Source organism: Lissotriton helveticus, chromosome 12 (genome assembly GCF_964261635.1).
Source record: "Lissotriton helveticus chromosome 12, aLisHel1.1, whole genome shotgun sequence".
Taxonomy (NCBI): Eukaryota; Metazoa; Chordata; class Amphibia; order Caudata; family Salamandridae; genus Lissotriton; species Lissotriton helveticus.
In genome coordinates, this window is record NC_136073.1 from 655,935,009 (window position 1) to 655,957,780 (window position 22,772).

Here is a 22,772-nt window from a genome sequence, read left to right on the forward strand (position 1 = left end):
AAACTGAAAACTGAGTGGAATAGGCTGGGAATCCGGACCCGTAGACAGGCAATTATCGCAGCTCTGACTCCTGAAACTACAGCTTTAAATATAGTCCTTACATTTTTTATACGCTATGCATACCGTAATTTCACTCAGTAACCGGAAGGGTCTGTCAATGCTTTTTTTAAAGAAACAGTCTATATTAAATCGCACTTTATTTTATGCTGCTAAAACTGTTTACATCTGATTGCACTTTACCATAACCTGCTGCTATTTGTTAAACACTTGATTGTATCTACTAGCACAATATTGCTATTTGTCAGGGCCACAAACTCTCTATGTTTTATTGCCATTGTTGACACTGTTGTTTTGCACATCATGCCTTTTTAACATATGTATGCTATTGAAGTCCCCTAATGCAATTTGGAAGTTCTTATCTATTCACTGTGTTTACGTTTTGCTTCTTTTATAATAATCTGTATTGTTGTAGGTATTTTTGATGTGTTCTTTTATGGATATTTTATATCCAAATAAAGATTGAATTGGTTGGTTGTGGAGCACACATGTGTTTTACACCAGTGCTCTGGAACAGGATATTGAGTTCCCTTGATATATTGATGTGGCTTTTATTCCTCATGCATTGTGTGTAGTAGAGTTACATTACAATAGAGAGAGAGGCACTTGAATGAATTTGGGCCATTAAGAATCTCAAGACCTATGTGTGGGGTTTAGGTTTTGAATTAGCAGCTCTGAGAAAATACCCTTTTTTGCATCATCCCCATATTTTGCTGAATCTTATTACTAGTTGTTAGACTGCAGACTGGAGCACTGTTGTCCAGTGTCCAGTGTATATGATCTCACCCATAACACATGTAACAATTGGTTAATCCCTGATTGCCATATTTAACTCTCCTATAAGGCTATAGTATAGGGTGTAGTTCCTAAACCCATTGCATGGGAAGTTAAAGATCACACGTAGACTGTGGTGCTTCTTGTGCCACCAGCTAGTTTGACAAGCAAGGCATTGTTTCAGGCCTACTAGTGAAGCCTGACTGCTGCACTTTAAACCTGCACCCCGACCTCTCAAATTAACCTTTTTTGACAAGGGGATATTAATGTCACCCCTATGTAGGTCTTTAAGTCCAAAAGGTAGGGTGCATGGTATTTAAACATGGGATATATTAAAATGTAATTTAATGCTGCCATGTTTCTGCAGACCCTAGAAGCAGCAAAGTACTGAGTATAGATTAAAGTAATGATTCTGTTATCTTGGACATAGGACCAACTAATTCAACGACTCTTGCCACCTTTCTTTCATAATCTTTATTCAGTCATTACAACCATAAAAGTGTGAGTGCTTACAGTGCAGTTACCCAACAATATATATAGATGAGAGAAACATTAGAGAGTATACGTCTTTTGCCAGAAGTTTTTAAATCATCACCGTTTAAAATATTAAAACAATTATAAAAAGATCAAATCTATTATTATTTTTAAAACATATACCACATTTAAAAGGGATTCCACCGAACAACAAAATGTGATCAATTTACAAAGATAAAACATTGCATAGTTGTTACAAAGTCTGTAAATAATTATTTAATACAATTATGAAATGCAGACTATCGCAACTTGGATGCATACCTTCTGATAATCCACATTTTTCCAAGGAACTTTGCAACTCCACATGCCACAGAAGGCCTACAATCTGATTTTAGGATGCTTCCAGGTGGCAACAAGTTCCCAATAATCTGCAAACAGGGGCTAGTCACTTATGTCTTGGGAGACTGTACAGAGGGCAACTAAAGAAAATGTGGCTAATTGTTTCAATCATTGTAGGACAGCCCGGGCAGTGCTGTGTTATAGCCAGGGGCTGCCTCCAAACAGCTGTAAAGGAGTTCACAGGAAGGTATCCAAATTTGAATTGGATATAAAGTTTCCTATCCAGTGGGATGGTAATAAAAACCATATACTCTTCGAATGTGCTTAGTAGTTTGAATTCCATGAATTCTAGCATGAGGCGGCCCACAAGTGATTGAGTGACAAAAGACTGTGATACCCAACTCCAGTATTGGTTTTTAACCACTTCTTTACTTGGCAGTTGGCCAACGTCTTTAGTTTGCATTGAACTTTCCAGACCTATCACTGATAGTAGTGATCTGACCTTGTTGAACCACCCAATCTTTTTGAAGCGGTCAAGCTTGCAAACCTCATCAAGTGCTGCAGCATAATGGGAGAACTTGGGGGTTAGTTTGAGATGGAGCTAAAAAAGCACGGGACGGACCTAGCTTTATCCGCAATTGAGCGTCTACCCATATCTAGCCATAGTGGTTGAAGTGGTGTGCTCTGGGGAAGTGAACATAAAGCTCTTTAGAATTTATTCTCTGTAGTTAACAGGCTTTCAATGTTTTCAAATCCCCAGAGTTCAGCCCCATACAGAGCAGAACTCGCTACATTGTGGTCATAAATCTGAAGAAGGGCAGCTATTGGCTTTGTTTTGGAAGTTCTGTGCTCCTTAATCAGTGCCCCAATGGTCTGCCTCTGCTGTCGATTCCGCTTAATAATATGATCTTTCCTTGCCGTTTTCTCAGACAGGATTATGCCCAAATAATCAAAAGTGGCCACTCTATCAAGGGATCCCTTTTAGTAGCATTTTACCTTTGAACATTCTATGTGGGTTCATTAGCAGAAGTTTGGTTTTCGAGGTATTAACCTCGACACCTCTATGATCGCAAAAGACCTTGAAGCCATTCAAGAGCAGTTGCAGACCACTGGGTGTTTTGGACACTACCAATGTGTTGTCCGCAAATAATAAGGCTGTTACTTTGACACCCCCTGGCACAGAGGCGTCAGCTGGTACTTCAGCTAGGTATCGGACTACACCATTGATAAATAATGAAAATAAAGTGTGGGCCAACACACAACCCTGTCTGACCCCCCTTTCCACACTGATTGGATCTGTCAACTGGCCCTGGTCTCCCCAACAGACCCTGGCGTAGTTGTCCTCATGAAGATGGACAACCAATGCCAGGATCTTAGGGGGGAGACCGAGCTCCAGCAGGACACACCAAAGCGTGCACCGGGGATAAGATCAAAAGCTGACTTCAGATCAATAAATTCAAAGTAGAGGCTCCCCTTTTCAATACTCACAGTTTTCCATGCCAATAAACTAAAACGAAAAACCTGATCAATGGTGCTCATCCTCCTTCTGAACCCTGACTGGAAGGGGATAGAATATCATTCTCCTCCATCCACGCAGTGATCTTTGAAATAAGTGCCTGAGAAAAAACTTTCTGAGTGCCATCGATCAGGCTGATGGGCCTATAGTTAGTTGCTTGGGAGTGATCACCCTTCTTGAAAACTGGGATCACCTCAGCGCCCTTCCATGAGGGTGGTATAGGAGCCAGGGGGACAGCTGGACAGACATGGATAGGCAAAAACACAGACACCTCGTCAGATTACTATGACCCACCCGCGAAGGCTAAATTATATCTCTTTTGTTATCTATTCTTTTCTACCTTTGTTTACTTTCTTTGGTTAAAAGTGAAAATTGTATCACATTTGTACTACAATATGTTGTTACACTGAGACATATGATATAGTACTGTATCATATGTGTCACACGGTGAACAGACAAACGACTTTCTTGTGGGTGGGCAACTCACATAGCTGGCGGAATGCAACATTATTATGTATGGACCACATATTATGTGTCCACCTTCAAACGCGATTATCACACGCAGCTATGCGAAGAATTAATGCATAAGCCACAATCATGCTGCTGTATACTCGTTATTCACAGCTGACTTTGTAAAAGTATATATGTTTACTATGTACTTTATCATGCCCCTATCCCTCATGCAATATGATTATTAATGGGTTTTTTTACCATTGTTTAAAAATAACAAATGCAAACAAAGATATTTTTTTTAAATGAGGGTGGTATTGGAGCCCCTGCAGCAATACCATTGGACAAAGTCCAGATGTATTTTGACCAATTGGCGATGTCACTTAAAAAGACATCGCTAGGGATGCCATCAGGCCCCAGAGCTTTGTTCCTTACAATGGATTTTATGCTAAGTGTGATTTCAGCTAAGGAAAACAGCCTGAGGTCTGGTGGCAGCTATGATCAATACTAGGAGATTCAGTAGCCAAATCACCTGATTCAGTGTATACTGCGGTAAAATGGTCATACCAGGTAGATATGGAGATATTGTTGGAAGGTGACTCCGTCTGGCAGCCTCCCCCCTTGTTACTCTTGTTGCCATTTATTAAAATCTTCAATAGTGAGGTTGGATTTTAATAAATATTTAGCAAACATAAATTTTAAAAAGTTACCTTTTCACTCCTTGAAACTCCTGGAGGATAATTTACATTCGCTCTCAATCAGCTATCAATCACATGATTCATAATAGTAAGGTGTGAAAACTGCTCCAAGAGCTGAGACATTGGCCTTGGAGTGGCAAGTTGTTTTCTTCCCCTGGCAGAAAAAAATGTTGCAATAGCTCAGGAATTTGTTAAATTTCAAAGGGGCTTGCCCTGTTGCACATAATTGTAAGATGACATCAGGTCCTGTGCGCCTGCTGCACCCTGGGCCGCTGGTCCCCGAACCTGTCTTGCCCGCCCCTCAGGTTGCGTCTGAGTCTATGGCCTGGAGGATGGTCTATATCACGGGTACTCATAGTAAGGGGCGCGGGCCCGGCAAGCCTTCCCTGGTGGCCCGCTGACCTTCCAGACATCGTACCCGTGTATTTAAAAAAAATAATTAATCGTGTCTTCAAACACTGCTGGTTGCTGCAGCGTGAGTCTAAGAGTCTCTGCTACTCTGTGGGGGCCGGCCGCCGGGTGATTCCAATGATAGTCAGAGTGGAGCTGCAGGGGCCTAAGAAGAGGTTAAATATAGCAAGGCCTCATTAACATACAAATGGTCTTTCTAAAGACCTGTGAAGTGCTCGGGTGGGGCTGTGTGTGCCAGGAGGCTGTCTCAGCCTGGGCTGACACACGCAGGGTGAGGTGAAGAGGATGACAGAGAGAGGTAGTGGGACGAAGACACAGGGAGAGGGAGGGAGGGAAAGGAGACAGAAACATCGGGGCTTGTTCCATTAAATATGAGCTAATGAAAACAGTTTTACATAGATACTTTAGGTAGATACACCACCTATGTGTATCTCGCCTGCTGTCTCTAATGTAGTCAGCGAGTGTTTCTTTAATGACAGCGCTTATATCCAGATGACTTTACTCTCACACTGTGTGTGACAACTTCATCTTGTCAGACGTGGCACCTTGTTTGTTTACCATGTCAATTGTGCTCCAAAGACTTGTGTTATTGTCTTTATATTTGTATTGACTTAGTACTACCATCGAGCTAAATTGGCCGGTCAGTTCTATCTTAATTACAGTAATCAAATAGCACGTGCTTAGCAAGAGCATCAGCAAGTGCAGAATCCAGGAACACCGCCTGGTGTTCAAATCCAAAAGGTTTCTGAGTTATGTTGACGCATTCCAAACTTGCCTGCAGTCAGCACATGTTGAAGCGCTGGTGCGCTTCTGTTCGAGTAATTATGTTATTGCTGGCAATTCCTGCAGTGCAGGAGTATTGGGACCACTCAGTCCAATGCAGGTAAGCAATTGAAGGTGCCAAAGTATTGCGATACTTCAGACAAGCAGCGCTAGTGCTTAGGGCAGTGTCTTTAGAAACCACATTGTTTTAAAAACAGGCAACGTTTCTCAGTCCCGGCATCGCAATGAACAAGATGCTGGCACTCCCTTTTAAGGGAATTTTTGGAAATGGCAGCCCCTCACAGATAAATGTGCTGGGGCAATGGGAAGGAGGAAAAGGGAGGGAGACAGAGGGAGAGGGAGGGAAAGGGAGGGAGAGGGAGACAGAGAGGGAGACAGACAGAGGGAGGGAGACAGACAGTGGGAGGGAGAGGGAGGGAGGGGGAGGGAGACAGTGAGTGAGACAGAGGGAGGGTGACAGACAGTGGGAGGGAGATTGAAAGAGGGAGACAGCCAGAAAGAGGGAGACAGACAGAGGGAGGGAGACAGACAGGGAGACAGAGAGAGACAGACAGAGGGAGGAGGGAGGGAGAGGGAGATAGAGAGGGAGACAGAGAGAGAGTGACAGACAGTGGGAAGGAGACAGAAATAGGGAGACAGAAAGAGGGAGACAGACAGATGGAGGGAGACAGAGGTAGAAGGGAGACAGAGGGAGGGTGACAGAGGGAAGGAGACAGAGGGAGGGAGACAGGCATATGGAGACAGAGGGAGGGAGACAGGCAAATGGAGACAGAGGGAGGGAGGGAGACAGGCATATGGAGACAGAGGGAGGGAGACAGAGAGAGAGGGAGATGGAGACAGAGGGAGAAAGAGGGAGGGAGAGGGAGACAGAGGGAGACAGACAGGGAGGGAGGCAGAGGGTGACAGAGGGAGACAGACAGAGGGAGACAGACAGACAGAGGGAGACAGACAGAGGGAGACAGACAGATGGAGGGAGGGAGAGGGAGACGGAGGGAGGGAGACAGAGAGAGGGGGAGGGAGGGAGAGAGAGAAAGAGGCAGACAGAGAGGGAGAGCGAAAGAGGGAAACAGAGAGGGAGGCAGAGGGAGCGAGACAGAGGGACAGAGACAGAGGGAGGGAGACAGAGGAAGGGAGACAGAGGAAGGGAGACAGAGGGAGGGAGAGAGACAGAGGGAGGGAGACAGAGGTAGGGAGACAGAGAAAGGGAGGGAGAGACAGAGCAAGGGAGGGGGAGACAGAGGAAGGGAGGGGGAGACAAAGAGAGGGATGCAGAGAGAGGGAGACAGAGGAAGGGAGGAAGACAAAGAGAGAGAGGGAGACAGAGAGAGGGAGACAGAGGGAGTCAGAGGAAGGGAGGGGGAGACAGAGGAAGGGAGACAGAGAGAGGGAGACAGAGGAAGTCAGGGAGAGAGAGAGGGAGTCAGTGGGGGACAGAGGAAGGGAGGGGGAGACAGAGGAAGGGAGAGGGAGAGGGACGGAGACAGAGGGAGGGAGACAGAGGGAGGGAGAGAGGGAGAGGGAGTGAGTGAGACAGAGAGGGAGAGAGAGGGAGTGAGACAGTCAGAGTGAGTGAGACAGAGGGAGACAGGGAGAGAGGGAGAGAGAGCTAGAGAGAAGGAGGGAGACAGAGATAGTGATAGAGAGAGTGAGAGAGAGAGAGAGAGAGAGAGAGAGAGAGAGAGAGAGAGAGAGAGAGAGAGAGAGAGAGAGATGTGTGTATGCCGTGTCTGGTGGCTCAGTGGACGAAGGCGTCCGCTGCAGGGACCTGTGATCAACCTCATGGTCAGAGTTTTTTTTGTTGCTCTAGCCCCGCCCCCTCTCCCACTGACCCCGCCCCCACCGGTGCGGCCCTCGGACACAAACCACACTGTAAATGTGGCCCCCGAGAGAAAGTTTGTGAGTACCCATTGTAGGAGAGTAGGGTCTGCTATCCTATGGTCACCCCAAATTTTTGCTTTTTGCTTCACTGGTTTATGACTTAATGTGGCTGTGGGCCTGCTAATCAGACCCACAGCCTGCTGTTTTCTCTCTAAATTGTAACCCATGTACTTTAGGTGCATAACGAAATTGGAACTGGTTCACCTTATTGGCCCCTGTAACAGTGTACCCAGGTACCCAGGGCATAGGTGCTTCCAAGGCCTACCAGGGGCTGCAGCATGTATTGTGCCACCCCTGGCCTGGCCTCTATATTTGACACAACTGGCTGATCACTCAGCTGGGGTAAGTCGGTGTAACCACCCCTTACTTAGGTGTAGTATGCCTATACCTAACCTAAAATGGACACAAATGTTCCTATCAGTCACTCCTATGGAAGGCCTCATCAATCCTGGAGGCAGAGTGCTTGGAAATATGTGAGATGGTGCTCTGGCATGAGCTGAGCCTGTCTGCAGTTTTCGGAACCATGTCCTTTAGCTGTTTCATGATATTGCCATACCATATACTCTTAAGTGCATTATGAACCTCGCGGTTAAATGCTATCTTAGGTTTGGTTTTATCAAAACATGTCGAGTAAGGTGTCATACGAATTGGAATACTACCCCCTCGCCAGTTCTGGCGACGGGGGTAGCATTCCACCCTTCTAGAGGGACACGACATGTACCTAGCCTGAACCCCGGTTAAAGTTAAACAGAGCCTTAGCATCTCAAAATGGATGCTGCCACCACAGACACAAGTCTGACCTCCTGCTGCTGGGAGTCCTTCCAGTGAGGGCAGCTTGGACAAAGGGTTTCCTGCCTGGGGAGGTGCTAGCACCACCCCAGACAGGATTTTGTGTATTGGGTAGGACAGGGCTGAAAAGAATCAGACATGCCTGGGGCACACAAGGTATCCCTGTGCATAGGCCAGTTCAAACCGGTGCTGGGGCTTTCCAGCCCCAGTCCTGGCGCGAAACTGGACAAAGGAAAGGGGGTGTAACCACCCCCCTTCCTGGTTCCACCCAGAGGAGGGACCTAGTAGGTGATCCGGCCCCCCAGATTCGAATAAGAGTGGGAGCTGTGTCCTGAGACTTCAGATCATCCTGAATCAACTTGAAATACAGAAGAAGACTGGACTTCGACATTCTGATGCACAGAAGACGGAAGAGAATCTCCCTTGTGGCCAAGGAGTGACCACCCTGTGAACACAGGCACCAACCAGCAACTCGACGTCTGCTTTGCCGCCGCCTCCCGCCAGAGCCCGAGCCCAGAGCCTGACAAGACCCAGACTCCCAGACTTCTCACAGCCCGATCCACAGTCCCTGCAAAGAAGGGACCCGTGGAGGCACCGAGAGACGTGGGACTGGACATCTTGGAAGACCCCCGAAACGCTGACTGCGCAGCATCAGAGGCACCCTCGATGCTGTGCTTTGGGGTTTGAGAAGCCCCAACCTCGAGCAGCCCTTGCACTGAAGATCAGCCTCCCAGCATCTCCACGATCTGCGTGGGGCCCTTTTGCATCGTGCCACTCGACGCGCCTAACCGTCCACTTGCCACACGGCTAGTGGCCATCTTGGCGACGAAACCTACAACTTTCACTGCGGGTCTGGTTGCTCCAGACTTGCCCCTGCTCCTGTAAAAAGGAGTACCTGCTCTGACCTTGCTGGTCCGAGTAACAAGCCTTTCTCGATTCCTGCGTGGCTTGCAGTAGCCAAGGCCTGTTTGCTTCTATCAAGTCGCCGACACCGCCAACAGCGAGAAGCCTGCGTGGGACAGCTCGTGACCGACTCCTGGACGTCTTCGACCCCTCGTGTCCACGTGGCTGCAGAGAGAAGCTACACCTCGACGCCTGTTTGCACCCGACATCGCCTGGTTCCACTGTGGTTCCACGGTAGTCACTGGCTAGTGACTTTGAACATTGTCCCCTCTGCTTTCAGGTCTTCACCTCTTCAGATCCACCCTTGGATCCACCGGAACTCTTCACATCGAGCCACCTGCAGCATCTTCAGCTCCAAGCACCATCGACCTGCGTGACGAAACCCGACACTACTTCGACCCTATGCACCCGCTTCCTGTGGGTGAGGTAACTCAGCTCCGCCGGTGTTCCCACACTGGTACACACCTCTAGTGTCTGTGTCTCAAGTTTCAGCTTTCTAGGTCACTCGGAAGGTTCCTTTCTAACTAACTTTGTAACTTTTACGCACCATTGACATTGCATTGGTAAAGCGTGCACTTTCCGCACTGCTCCCGAGTCCCGCGGGCCTTTCCCGACTTCTTCACTGCTAGTCCCGAACAGCTCCAGCGATTCCCCAGGCCCTAGGCCTCTTCACTTTCCCCATAGTGGTTCTTATACCACTATTTTAGTATATGATTAGGTGGCCCCTAGGGCTCATCCATATTGTGCAACTTTTGTGTATTTAAACTGTGTTTTGTTTTAACGCATTTGCTTCTGTGCTCATAAAGAGTATCAGGGATATTTGTAGTAATAAATCTATATATATTTTCAATATATATCTGTGTGGTGTCCTTTCATTTGGTATTCAAGAGATTGTGTATGGTAAAACAGCTTGCTTCACATGCCTTTACAGAGTTTAGCCTAAGACTGCTTAGTCCATGCTACCCCTAGGATAGCTTGTCTATAAGGTTGACTTTACAACCTGCACCATAAGGGTTGTTTGGCATGATACAAGGTGATCACTAGAACTAGTGAGCATCATATATCAGGCCAACTTCTCACATTGGTGAGCAGCGGATTGGGATTTGAGCTTGCTGTTGTTTTACCATTACAATCTTTGAAAATATCATTTGAAAGATCATACAGGTACCTGATAGGTACACTAAAACAAGACTAGATATACTTAAGTTCTACTGAACTTAGTTGTTGTAGAGGATAGGGAGTAGCACACCCTGACTACAACTACTAGATAGGTTTTGTAGGAAAACACCAGTGTAGGTAGATTGCAACACATCCACCACACTAGAGCAATGTCTGGAGCAGAGGGATCCAATGGAACCACCTCTGTTGAGAGTGACCCTCCAAAGGCACCATCCAAATTTGCTACCTTTCCATTTAAGGAACTGAGGCAACTGTGTTCCATGAGAGGAATCAAAACAGGTCCTTCTCCTACAGCAGGACACCTCAGAGAGCTTTTAGACCAGTCTGAAGCTCTAAGGGACTCCAAACCAGGCCCCTCAGGGACTGGAGATGGAGGATCCCCCACTGAAGATGATAACTCTGATGCCCCTGCCCCTGTCGTCCAGATAGATGAGGAAAACCAGACCACTGGGAATACTCAGCCTGAGGAAGAAGAAGAGGAGGAGGTGGAAGAAAGTGATTCTGATGATGGGACTAGCCAGGTGTTAGTCAGCAGGCTTAACCAGGCTAACTTAAGCTTATTTGGGACTGAAGGTGGGTCCAACCCATTCAGACCCCCAAATGGACTTAACCAGGAGCATAGGAGGAGGAGGAATCACTCAGGTGAATCCAATACTTCCCATGTTTCTAGAGGTTCTCATGGCAACTCCAGAAGGGAGTTGACTAGCCCTCAGAGAAGGGGACATGAGGCCAAAATGAGAGAGGCTGAACTTAGGATCCAGAGACAAGAATTAGAAGTTGCCCTGGCCAAAGAGAAACTTGCTAGAGCAAGGCAGCCTAGAGAGAGTGGGTTAGAACCCACTGGTGGCAGCACTATCCCTAGGGATAAAGACAGGTCCTATGACAATAGAAACCTGAGTAAGATTGTGCCCCCCTACAAAGCTGGGGATGATATCCACAAGTGGATGACTGCACTTGAGAGAGCTTGCAAAGTACAGCAGGTTCCTCAGGAGCAGTGGGCAGCAATCTTGTGGCTCTCCTTTGAAGGTAGAGGCCGAGACAGACTCCTCACAGTTAGTGATGGGGAGTCTAGAAACTACCTGGTCCTGAAGAGTGCTCTGATTGATGGGTTAGGCTTAACCACTGAACAGTACAGGTTAATGTTCAGAGATACCCAGAAGACACAGACTCAGGACTGGTCTGAATTTGTTGAATGTGCCACTAAGGCTCTGGAGGGCTGGTTGCTGGGAAGTAAGGTTACAGACTATGAAGGATTGTACAATTTGCTTATGAGAGAACAGATTTTAAATAACTGTCAGAACCAGCAGTTGCATCAACATTTGGTTGACTCAGATCTAACCTCTCCCCAAGAATTGGGAAAGAGGGCAGACAAATGGGTTAGAACCAGAGTTAAGCAAAAGAACCAGAACCAGAACCAGGGTGGTGACCAAAAGAAAACAGACCAGAAGGGTGGGGAGCAGAAAGCTAAAGACCAGAAGTCTTCAACAGGGCCCCAAACTAATACTGAGGGTGGGTCCCAAACTTCCAAGAAGAAGAAGAAAGAAGGTCAAAGAAAACCCTGGTGTAGCTTTTGCAAAAACACCACTCACTGGACAAGTGATTGTAAAATGTAAATGTAAATGTAAATGTATTTCGATTTATATAGCGCACAAATCACCCAGGGGTCTCAAGGCGCTTGCTTAGGGAACCCGTCCTGGTATTCCCCTGTGAGATACCCCGGCAGGGTATTCACAAGGTGAAAGCCAGGCATCCCGCCGCGAGGGGCCGTAGTGGAGATTAAGCAAGCTATTGCCCAGAGTCGCAGAGTGTGACCCCGTGAGTCGAGTAGGCACCGGAGCGAGAATTGTCGAGTCCGTGGAATTTTTGAGCCCCAGACCCGCCGAGGCGGGGAAACGAACCCTGGTCCACGGCTGATCTCAGCTTCCGGGTCTGCCGCCTCTAACCACTGAGCCACGATTCTCCACAAAAAGGGTGGAGCCACCAACACTGCAGCCCCTAAGGCACCTGCACCCACTAGTACAGCTGGCAGTGTTGGACCACAGACCAAGGGGGTAGTGGGTATCACCTTGGGAACTGATGGAGATTCTGACCTAGTCAGAGTCCCCACACAGGCTGTTCTGATCTGTGATGGGGAGATTGATTTCTCCCCTACTGTCAGTCTCAATAATTTGGGCAAGTACAGACAGACACCTTTAATTAATGAAAAAGTGGCTCAAGCATACAGGGACACATGTGCCAGTGTCACTATGGTGACACCTAGCTTTGTGGACCCTGGACAGTACATACCAGGTGATAATTACCTGGTGACCAATGCCAGCAATATCACTACTACACATAGTGTGGCAATTGTTAACTTTTCCTGGGGAGGGGTAACTGGCCTAAAAAGAGTTGTGGTTAGTGCTGATCTCCCAGTAGAATGTTTGTTGGGCAATGACCTGGAGAGTTCTCTATGGTCAGAAGTTGAGTACAGGACTCATGCAGAGATGTTAGGGATATCATCACATGTCCTTGCTGTGACCAGGTCACAGGCCAAAAAGTGCCTCTCTGAACCTCAGGTCTTGGATCCTGGAACAATGGACCAAGTACCTTCCAAGACAAGGAACAGGAGGACAAAGGCTGTGCCTTCCCAAATGCCTACAAGTGAGGATCAGCCTTCACAGGAAGATGATTCTGAGACCCCTGAAGGAACTGTCCCTATAGAACTTGAACCTGATCAGGTTGAGTTTCTGGGGACAGGGGGACCTTCTAGGGCAGACTTGGGGCAGGCTCAGTTATCCTGTCCTTCTCTTGAACCCCTCAGACAGCAGGCTGCTGCTGAGGCTGCTGGGAATGCTCAAGGTACCCATAAGGTTTATTGGGATGATGGGCTCCTTTATTCAGAGGGTAGAGACCCCAAGCCTGGTACAACCAGGAGGTTAGTCATACCTCTGCAATTTAGGGGCTTCCTTCTTACCTTGGCACACGATATTCCCTTAGCAGGACACCTAGGCCAGAACAAAACATGGGACAGACTTGTCTGTCACTTTCACTGGCCTCACATGTCAGAAGATACAAAGGAGTTTTGTCGCTCCTGTGTAACCTGCCAAGCAAGTGGCAAAGCAGGTGGTACCACAAAGGCCCCCCTAATACCACTACCTGTGGTGGGGGTGCCCTTTGAAAGAGTGTGGATTGACATTGTTGGTCCAATGGATCCCCCTACAGCATCTGGGCACAGATTCATCCTGGTGGTGGTGGACCATGCCACCAGGTACCCAGAGGCAATTCCACTTAGGACCACAACAGCTCCTATTGTGGCCAGGGCCTTACTTGGAGTTTTCTCCAGAGTGGGGTTTCCTAAGGAGGTAGTATCTGATAGAGGTGCAAACTTCATGTCAGGTTACTTGACAGCTATGTGGAAGGAGTGTGGTGTTAACTATAAGTTCACCACTCCCTATCATCCACAGTGCAATGGGCTTGTTGAGCGATTCAACAAGACCCTAAAGGGCATGATCAAAGGATTACCTGAGAAGCTCAGGCGAAGATGGGATATCCTTCTGCCCTGCCTTCTGTTTGCTTACAGAGAGGTCCCACAAAAAGGAGTTGGCTTCAGCCCCTTTGAATTGTTGTTTGGACATCCTGTAAGAGGACCCTATGTCTGGTGAGGGAAGGATGGGAGTTACCTCTCAAAAAGCCCAAGCAAGACATAGTGGACTATGTACTTGGTCTCCGCTCCAGGATGGCTTAGTATATGGAGAAGGCCTCCAAAAACCTTGAGGCTAGCCAGGCCTTACAGAAAGCCTGGCATGACCAAAAGGCTGTCCTGACTGAGTACCAGCCTGGACAGAAGGTATGGGTGTTGGAGCCAGTGGCCCCAGCAGCACTCCAAGACAGATGGTCTGGACCCCATACAATCATGGAGAAAAAGGGAGAGGTTACCTACTTGGTGGACCTTGGAACTCCCAGGAGCCCTTACAGGGTGCTCCATGTTAACAGGCTGAAAGCATATGTTGACAGGGCAGACATGGGCTTGCTCATGGCTACAGATGAGGGGCAGGAGGAAGAGAGTGACCCTCTCCCAGACCTGCTGACTCAGAACCCTGAGGATGGCTCAGTTGATGGTGTGGCCTTAGATGGCAGCCTCACTGAACATCAGCAACATGACTGTAGACAGGTTTTGCAGTCATTTCGACATATGTTCTCCCTGACACCCAGTCAGACTAACTGGTGTACCCATGTGGTGGACACTGGTGATAGTCTTCCTGTAAAGAACAAAATTTACAGGCAGCCTGACCATGTCAGAGAATGTATCAAGGCTGAGGTACAAAAGATGCTGGAGTTAGGTGTCATTGAGCCTTCAGAGAGCCCCTGGGCTAGCCCAGTGGTTCTGGTCCCCAAACCTCACACCAAAGATGGGAAGAGAGAGATGAGGTTCTGTGTGGACTACAGAGGACTCAATGCTGTCACTAGGACAGATGCACACCCAATTCCAAGAGCAGATGAGCTCATAGACAAATTGGCTTCTGCCAAGTATTTGAGCACATTTGACTTGACAGCTGGCTACTGGCAAATAAGGTTAGCTGAGGAGTCTAAAGCCAAGACAGCATTTTCTACCCCCAGTGGGCATTACCAGTTTGTGGTGATGCCCTTTGGTTTGAAAAATGCACCTTCCACCTTCCAAAGGTTGGTGAATCAAGTCCTTACTGGGTTGGATGACGTTTGTGCAGCATATCTGGATGATATTGCTGTCTTTAGCTCCACCTGGGAGGATCACCTGGTCCACCTGAAGGAAGTGCTAGAGGCTCTGCAAAAGGCAGGCCTCACTATCAAGGCAACCAAGTGCCAGATAGGGCAGAGTAAGGTTGTGTACTTGGGCCACCTTGTGGGTGGAGGCCAAGTTCAACCACTGGAGAGTAAGATTCAGACCATAAAGGACTGGACTCCTCCAACTACCCAGACTCAGGTCAGAGCTTTCTTGGGCCTGACTGGGTACTACAGGAAGTTTGTTAAGAACTATGGGTCCATTGTGACTCCTCTTAATGATCTGACATCCAAGAAGATGCCCAAAAAGGTTCAGTGGACAGAATACTGTCAAAAGGCATTTGATGACCTGAAGAAGGCCATGTGCTCTGCACCTATCCTGAAGAGTCCTGACTACTCAAGAGAGTTTATTGTCCAAACAGATGCTTCTGAGTTGGGAGTGGGAGCTGTGCTTTCACAACTTAATGTAGATGGTCAAGACCAGCCCATTGCTTTCATTAGCAGAAGGCTGACCCCCAGAGAGAAACGTTGGTCAGCCATTGAGAGGGAGGCCTTTGCTGTGGTGTGGGCCCTGAAGAAGTTGAGACCATACTTGTTTGGCACTCACTTCAAAATTCAGACCGACCATAAGCCCCTCTTATGGCTTAATCAGATGAAGGGTGAAAACCCCAAACTGCTCAGGTGGTCCATTTCCCTACAGGGGATGGACTTTACAGTGGTGCACCGCCCAGGGACTGACCATGGTAATGCAGATGGTCTCTCCAGGTACTTCCACTTAGAACATGAAGACACAACTGGTCAAGGTTAGTCTAATGTCCCTGCGTTTGGGGGGGTTGTGTAGGAGAGTAGGGTCTGCTATCCTATGGTCACCCCAAATTTTTGCTTTTTGCTTCACTGGTTTATGACTTAATGTGGCTGTGGGCCTGCTAATCAGACCCACAGCCTGCTGTTCTCTCTCTAAATTGTAACCCATGTACTTTAGGTGCATAACGAAATTGGAACTGGTTCACCTTATTGGCCCCTGTAACAGTGTACCCAGGTACCCAGGGCATAGGTGCTTCCAAGGCCTACCAGGGGCTGCAGCATGTATTGTGCCACCCCTGGCCTGGCCTCCATATTTGACACAACTGGCTGATCACTCAGCTGGGGTAAGTCGGTGTAACCACCCCTTACTTAGGTGTAGTATGCCTATACCTAACCTAAAATGGACACATATGTTCCTATCAGTCACTCCTATGGAAGGCCTCATCAATCCTGGAGGCAGAGTGCTTGGAAATATGTGAGATGGTGCTCTGGCATGAGCTGAGCCTGTCTGCAGCTTTCGGAACCATGTCCTTTAGCTGTTTCATGATATCACACCCATAATCTACATCATCATGTAGCTGATACTGACATGGTTGTAAAAAGGTGTCTGTAGCATTCAACTCCTCCATATGCCTGTTTGTGTTTGCTACTGCCCTCTGCATCATGCACTGGAAGAACACCTTCCACTGTCACCCGAAACACTCCGCGACAATCACCTTGGACATCGACGAGGACCCGCACAGCTCTCGTGGCCCTATCTCAGTGCATCACAAGTCACCGTCCTATGGCGGTGTGCCTGTGCTGGCCACATTGCATCCAGGGCCACTAACTCTGTGCAGCTCAAGTCATGGACACTTGCTGTTTGTACTTTGAACTTCTGATTGTCTGATCACTGTTGTAGTTGTTGCAAGCACCAACTGACCCCTGAGGGGTTGCTTACACCCACTCCACACCCAGCCAGCACAGGCTTCACTGGACATGTGACCCTGGCAATAAAAGGTGCCGGGCGCACATGCCCATAGCCAGTTCAACAAACCATCTAAGTGTGTCCGTCTGGTCAGTATGTATGCATGAGGGCCCCGGGCACTACCACATTACATTGTGCTGTGTACAGCGGATGCAAAGATGTAAACGCAGGCAGTGGGGTGGACCTGGGACATGTAGCAGTGTCGTACCCCACTGTGAGCATAGGTGGAGTGGACTGGCATACGGCAGTACAGCATTGGGGTGTGGTTATTCAACACGTGGATCTGGGCGTGGTTCAGTTTAGGCCTTGCCAAGGAAGTAAGTAATGCGTGTGTCTCTGTGTCTGTGCCACCCGTCACGCAATATATAATGTTGCTAAGTAGCATGCCCCCTTAGTGCGGGCTCGGCTGAAGGGGTTAATGAGGGAGCGCAAGCCCGCTTGGGGTCAGGGATCATACATGCCAACTGTTGTGTGTGTCACTAATACCGGGGTATAAGCCAATGGTCTACCCTCGACCGGATAGCGAGTCCAGCCAGGCATGAACTCTACATCTGTGTCTGCCCTGTCGTTATCATAGGCCCACACACACGTGGCCGCCCACCTTCAGCGCACAACATCACCGTGTTGTTGTCAGACTTGTGGACATGCGCAGACAGGCATGACAATGGTGTGCCGTAGGGGTGTAAGTAATGCAACCGTGCTGTGCATACTAGTGAATAGGCTCGGGGGGAGGAAGGAGCAGCAGTGAGGCCATGTGATACACATTGATGCCGTACATTTGCTACATGCAGTACATGTCATACAAGAATCACGGAGTCACACATATCACATACCAATGTACCAGTGAGCCTGCCTACACATCATGCAGAACAAACTATTGACTCATGTCTCTCTGCACTGTCACAGGTGATCAAGGATATGCACTCTGCATTTGGATGATGACACCCCTCCGAGCCCTGAAAACACAGGCCCAGAGGCAGTACAATTTGGCCCATTAACGCACCAGTGGCATAGTGGAACACACATTTGGTGTGTTGAAGTCACGTTTCAGGTGCCTTGAAGTCACAGGTGGAAGGCACCTGTTTAGACCAGACATCGTGTGCCAGATGATCGCTGCATGTTTTGTGTTGCACAACATATGTGTACGCAGCAATGCCCCATGGATACAAGTGCCAGATGCACCGGACGATGATCATGAAGATGAGGCAGATGGACCACACCCCACTGCAGCCGCAGCAGGAATAACCTGTAGGAACACATCATTAACAATTTCTTCTCATGAGCAAGTCACATTGTGAAAATCCTTAGCAATCATGGGTCAGTACAAAATAGCCACAGGCACAGCATGTGCAATTAAATGCATTCCTAGACACTTTCCCTGAGTGCATGCCACTCATCTGTACGTGCACATCACTCAGACACATGTGAGTGCGACATGTAGTGCTGACAATTTTATGACTTTGTTAATGGATGGTGGGTGTGTCACCTCTGGGCAGTGCGGCTGTTTAGGGTGTCCCGTATTCAACCTGCCAGTTCTGTAAGTCACAGTTAGTGCGGAATCCCACTCTTCTGAATTTCACATTTGCCCCAAATCATTCCATTTTGGCTGGCATTTTTGACCTACAAGTGACAACAGTGCTCCTTTTGGGATCAGATGTGTTCAACCATGATGCAGGGATGCACCCTGTGACTCAAGTCCCACAACATGGGAAACATGTAGGTAAGTGGGAGTCACTGCCCCTACATTCGTCCATGCTTACATGATTGATTAATCATGGACATGACACGTCTGTGTGCAGGAGGTGTTGATTGTCCCTCTGCAATGTGCAGGGTGATGTGGTTTCATAGTGTGTTCCATGTATGTTTGCTCATTGGCGCAATTCAGATACAGACTGCATGTCAATGTACATTGTGACTGTGAGGGGATGCCTATTTGATGCGGGACAATGGTCCTTTGTTCTACGTCACGGATGTGGGGTTGTGCTCATACATAGTCATCTCACCGTTTTTTTACTCTGCTTTTATGGTGCCTTTTCCTGCTTGACGTGTGTGAATTGTAGGCCTGTGGCTGGTTTTCGCTGCTTTTTGTATCACAATGGGGCCCATCGCAACTTTTTTGCGTTCGTGTTTTGCATTTTTGCATCGTTACATTGATTTTATCGCTGTCATTTGACGCGTTATGGAGGGACTATCACATGAAGCCACCGGGTTGTGAATACAACGTTAACACTGTGTTATTTTCCTGTGATAGACTGTGATATGCAAAGTTGCGTTAAGCTAATTTTGCGATGATTATCATACGTTCTTGAGACTATCCACCCATATTTCTTACCTTAAAATCGATATTCTTGACCACCATGTTCTTGCTGTCGATATTTCTGTATCACGATATTTCCAACTCAATATTTGTGTAAGTCAACATTTAACTAGATAATCTGTCTGCATACCGTTTATCCCAACAAGACAGTGATTTAATAGATTCAGAAATAGGAGAACTTCTTCAGAAAAACGTGGTGGCCTTTTGCGACAATAGCCCCAGAGGTTTCTGCAGCAACGTCTTTCTGGTCCAGAAGAGAGGAGGCGGAAACAGGTTAGTCCTCAATTTGAAAGAGTTCAACCAGTTTGTCAGGTACAGGCACTTCAAGATGGAGGGCATCCATCTGTTGATGGACCTGTTAAAGGAACAGGACTGGATGGACTGTTTAGACCTCAAAGACGCATACCTGACAGTGCCTATCTTTCCCCCACACCGGTGTTGCCTATAATTCCGGGGTAAGGGCAGATGGCTACAATATCTGGCCCTGCCTTTCGGGCTCTCTTCGGCACCTTGGTGTTTCACCAAGTTGATGAAACCTGTAGTGTCCCATCTCCGAAAGCAGGGCATTCATCTGATAATTTATCTAGACGACATTCTCATTATGGACACATCATCCTGCCTGGCGACTCTTCACCTACAGATGACAATATCTCAATTACAGAGTCTGGGGTTTGTCATCAGGATCTCCAAATCAGTTCTACTGCCAGCCCAGTCCATAGAGATTTTTGGGTTTTTAATCAACTCCCAAATGGCACAGTTACAGTTGCAATAATCGTGACTTGAAGAATGAACTGAAAGTGGCTTTATCAAAACAGGTCATGTCTCTGAGAGCGATAGCCTCCCTAGTGGGTCTCCGGCCTCATCAATCCAAGCCGTCTTCCCAGGTCCCCTGCATTATGGGGCCCTTAAACACTTCAAAATACTTACCCTTCAGTGGGGTTTGTCCTACTCGGATCAAGTTCTTCTGACGAGGAGGCAAGAGAGGAACTTCAGTGGTGGCAATCCCATGTAGATGCCTAGTACAGCAGGGCCGCTTCTGGAGATAGTCATAGAATCCGATGCCAGCTGCTCTGTTTGGGGAGCCCATTGCGGCAAGGTATCTACAGGGGGCAGGTGGTCCCTCCAGGACTTATCTCTTCACATCAACTGCCTAGAGCTCCAGGCGGGGTCATTTACGATTCAGACCCTTTCCCTCACGTCAGTATCATGTTGCATCCTTCTTAGTAAGGACAATATATCGGGGTATGTTACATCAACAAGCTGGGGGGCACAAAATCCCCAATGTTGATGGAGATAGCCAAGGACATCTGGCATCAATGCCTATCCCGCCAGATTTCAGTAATAGCGGAATACTTACCATGTCAATCCAACACAGTGGCAGATTGGAATTCCCGCCACCTGAAGGATTACAGCGACTGGCAGCTTCACCATTCCTTATTTCTGATGATTCACTCAATTTGTGGTCCATGCACAATATATTTATTTGCCTCCTGACTCAATCGACAACTGGAGATTTTCTTCAGTTGGAGGCCAGACCCTCTAGCACAAGCCACGGACGCCTTTTCACAGGATTGGTCGAAGACGTTGTACTATGCGTTCCCTCCATTTGTCCTTATTCCCCGAGACACGAACCAAATATCCCGACAGAAAGCGGAGATGGTCTTGGTCACTCCCATATGGAAAACTCAACCCTGGTTCCCCATGCTTTTGGAGTTGGCGTGCGATTGTCCCCTTCTCCTTCATGGTCTCCGACGAGGCTCCAGGGCTCTCAGGGAGAGTTTCATCCTCTAGTTCTAGCAAAGCAGCTTTTCCTGATGGCCTGGTGGCTTTCTGGCAACAATGGTCATTTCCAGGAATTTTGCAGACAGCTTTGGGCTTCATCCATCAGGCCTGGGCTCCTTCCACCAGAAAGCGTTACTCGTTGGCATGGTGAGGATGGCTGGGTTGGTGCTTGGAAAAACCTGTGGAGGCAGAGTTACCTCAAGTGATCAATTTTCTTTCATAAAAAGCCTCAGAAGGGTTGACATATTGATTTGTAAATAATTGTTGGTCCTCCATTTCGGCAGGACACGCTCAGGTGGATGGCAGACTGGTTGGGATGCATCCATTGATCTGTAAGTTACTCAAAGGGATCCGAGTGGATAACAAGCCTAAGGCTAAGTATTCAATATTATAGGATGTTTCTAAGGTTTTAAACTTACTTGAAAATGGCCAGATAATTTTCAGCTATCTAGGAAACAATTATCTGCAAAGTTAGCCATGCTTCTTTATCTGCTTGCCGACGCGTCTCTGACATGAGAGTTCTGGATTTGGCAGGTAGAGCATTCTCCCCTGAAGTGGTTTCCTTTACTATTTCTGCTAGGACTAAAACGTTTTCACGATCTATTGATTACAATGCTTTTCCATCTAAAGATAAACTATGTGTGGTTAAATGTTTAAAAGCATATGAAGAGAGTACCCATCCGGAGGGCTATACAAGAGTATTAACTGCTTTACAAAAGCCTGTTGCATCTGCCACTATTGCCAGATGGCTGAAATGTATTATGGCTGAAGCTGGTATTGATACAAAAGTATTTGCTGCTCATTCGGTGAGAGGCACTATGGCACCAAAGTCAATCATGTTGGGTTCAAGTGTACAAGATATAATGAAATCCGCTAACTGTTCCTCTGATTCTCGTTTAAACAAATGTATTACAAACCTGTGGGCGATATTGCATCTGTTGTTCTTGGGATGCATTAAACTACCATAATCTGAAGCCTTCGGTCCTGTAATAGAATAAAAGATTTGCTATTGCTAGCCTTCGCGCTGAGAATTTTCAATTCCATTAAGGACACGGATACGAGGATTATCCTGCCAAATATGTAATCATCAGTACAGTTAATTGACTACCCGCCCTTATTTATGGGTATTCGTTCTGCGGTTATTACGACTTGGGTTTTCTATTTCAGGTGCAGAACAGAAAGGGAAGTTAACTCTCATCAAGCTGTGCATCTATGTTGACACTTCGTGTCCTGGTTCAGGTGTGACCTTCAGTTGAGGTTGAATTGGTTTCGTGCAGAACTGCTCAAGTTGGCAGTTTTTCGATATTATGGACATTGCTCCTTTGAAAACAAAGAAGGAGGATAGGTCACGTGAAAGGTCCTATTTGTAGGGACTCCGGGACTATGATTGGTTGATATGCACCATGGGAAATGTAGTTTTGATATATATGTTGAACGTTTTTATTAGCTGCTAAAAATTTGTAGTACAGAAAGAGAAAGCATAATCCTCGCCTCCATGTCCTTAATAGAATTGAAAATTATTGGCGCAAATGCTAGCAAACTTTTTATTCTTCTAAAGATGTCGCTTTGGCTGGACTACCGCCTTCTTGAGTGTTATTACCTTATGTCCTTTGGAATTTGAGAGTTAATCCCATTCTGCGCCAGGAGATTATGGCCTGACTGCGAAACAACAGTACACTTTTGAGAATCAGTACACAATTAGAAGAGCTAGAGACACAATGGGCCTCATTTATGAGAAGTGGAGCATCGCTGCGTGAAAGCAGCGATGCGCCACTTCTCAGTGCGCCCTCCTTGCGACACCAATGATGCGTCATATTTATAATATGACGCATCATGTCGCAAGGAAGGACAGATATGTCAGTAAAACTGACGTTCCTGCCAGCGCAAAAAGTGGCGCATTGCTGGAATTGTGTC

General features: G+C 47.4%; 1 protein-coding gene across 2 annotated transcripts in view; it reads left to right on the plus strand.

Moving 5' to 3' along the window:
* Window positions 1-22,772, plus strand: part of LOC144798246 (butyrophilin subfamily 1 member A1-like) — a 415,895-nt gene that overhangs the window by 358,922 nt on the left and 34,201 nt on the right. The window lies entirely within an intron of this gene.